This window comes from Macrobrachium rosenbergii, chromosome 56 (assembly GCF_040412425.1).
Source record: "Macrobrachium rosenbergii isolate ZJJX-2024 chromosome 56, ASM4041242v1, whole genome shotgun sequence".
NCBI lineage: Eukaryota > Metazoa > Arthropoda > Malacostraca > Decapoda > Palaemonidae > Macrobrachium > Macrobrachium rosenbergii.
Window position 1 is genome coordinate 56,474,909 of NC_089796.1, and position 2,279 is coordinate 56,477,187.

General features: G+C 35.7%; 1 non-coding gene across 1 annotated transcript; it reads left to right on the forward strand.

Moving 5' to 3' along the window:
• Positions 1-1,090: 1,090 nt before the first annotated feature.
• On the forward strand, positions 1,091-1,163 carry TRNAR-ACG (transfer RNA arginine (anticodon ACG)). The gene has a single exon. It is a non-coding gene; the product is annotated as a tRNA-Arg (tRNA).
• Positions 1,164-2,279: the final 1,116 nt, after the last annotated feature.

Genomic DNA, 2,279 nt, shown 5'->3' on the forward strand with positions numbered 1-2,279 from the left:
ATTAGTTCATAATGAAGTGAGGAAATTTTGGTTGTTCTCAGTTCAGTGTCCGGCTGTTGAGGAAGAAGTGATTGGAAGAATAGTTATTAGTCAGTGAATTTGGTTTGCCAATCTCTGCCTCGTTTGCTCTGTCAACGGTTTTGCAACTCCCGCTTTATTTGCGCTGTCAGACCTTTCAAGAGACACCGTTGACTGCCTTTAAGGTTAGTTAATCTTTTCGAGTTCCTAATGCTGGTTTATACAACAGAAAATGACATTCACCTTCTAAATGCAGTTTCATTTTGGGATCGCATTCGCTCGAGTCAATATTTATATGCTTGTTTTACGTATGCATGTATGTATGTATGTATGTATGTATGTATGTATGTATGTATATATATATATATATATATATATATATATATATATATATATATATATATATATATATATATATATATATATATGTGTGTGTGTGTGTGTGTGTGCACGCGTGAATGCAAGCTTAAGGAGAATAATTGTTGTCACAAATTAATTTCAGTGAATAGATATCGATAAAGTTAAATATATAATTTTCCTGGCAATGCAGATTTGGTTGTTTTTGTTTAACATCTCTTTTTCATTTTGAGGAACCTAAAAACAATGCCTTTGTTAATTATCCTGTATTTCCTGCTTTTTTTTATTTCAACTTCAGATGTAAGTTACAAAAGTGTCGTTTATGGGTAAATTATTTGCAGTTTTTCATTTGTAATTTTAATTTTTGTGTATGTATGTGTATGCGCGTGCGTGTTTGTGTGTGAAACAGACAGACAGACATACAGAGAGAGAGAGAGAGAGAGAGAGAGAGGCTGCCGCATTTCAGCTTCTTGCACCTTTTCTGGCCGCAACCCAAAATCTTACTATATTTAACTCGGAAACCCGTGTTCTCGTGAGCATGTTATGCTGCTTGAGTTAGCCTTGATTATAAAAGCTTCGTGATAACCAAAAAAAAAAAAAAATTAAACGCTTTGATTTTACTAACAATAAAGGAATGACAACTATTTAAAGAGTTGCAGTTTTGCCGTTAAGAAGATGTGTTAATTTTATGTAATCTACAAAAGCCGTATACAACGGCCTTGTGGCGCAACGGATAACGCGTCTGACTACGGATCAGAAGATTCCAGGTTCGAATCCTGGCAAGGTCGGGAAATGATTTTGCATCAGTATCCTCTCCGTTCATTTATTTTCTTTCTGGCTTTGTGTTTTTTTTCCAAGTAATTTCTCGTAGAACAGGTTTATGTTAACCAGTTACATAATGGAAATTACTGGATAATTGAACGGATGCATTTACATGTCATAAGGGCAGGTTTTGAAGTAAGCATAAATACAAATTACCCTATCGCTGAATTCTATCGTTTAAATTTGTTGGCCTGAGAATGGTTTTTATAGAGAACCCCGAGTTGTGGGCAACTCGGAAATAAAGTAATGATTCGAATAAAACTTTCACGTTGCTTTTTCAGGTTAAATTGACATGACTACAGTGGACGACAGATTAGTTCGCTAGTCCTTTTGACCAAGCAGAAGTAATTGGAAGAGTTTACCATAGTTTGAATAACGACACAGCAGATATTGAAGAGATATAAAGACTATGTTGCATCTTTGATTACATTAATGAAGATACATGTATTGTTCTTTGCCTTTTAATGACTAGGGTTTGTTTAACGAAACTGCAAACAAATGGAAGGGGGGGGTTTATTGTAGCCGACAGTTGCTCAGAAGCTGGTGTACAAGGAGGACTCCCACTTGTCCTGAACACAAAAAGAGTTGGCGTCAGGAAAACTGTCTTCTTGTTTATGTAGGAAGGATATCTATGGAAATAGATTGCAGTTTCTCGTTTTCTTCGGGTGAGTATGTCAGAGTCGAAGTGGATGAAACTAGGAAGTGTCGATGAATCGTGATGCTCATCACATTATTCTTCATCTGTTGAGTAAAAAAGGTGACGACGTCATCAGGCTAATTGCATTTCATTGTACCGCGGAGATAAGTAGCGTAGCCACGAATAGCGAAGGCTTTGTCGTATACCATTCAATGGAGTGGCAAGGTAAGTAGTCGCTTTCGTGTACTTTTTTCCTGGAAGCAAATTTAGGGATGAAATTAAATGTTTTGCATTGATGAATTTCTTCTCTCTCTCTCTCTCTCTCTCTCAAAAAGAGGACTTTTACTGTCGGGTGAAAAACCATAGAGGACCTTTTATACTATTATAAGACACTTTTATAGTGTGTTCTTGTTATTTTGAGTAATTTTAATTTTATTTTCATTTA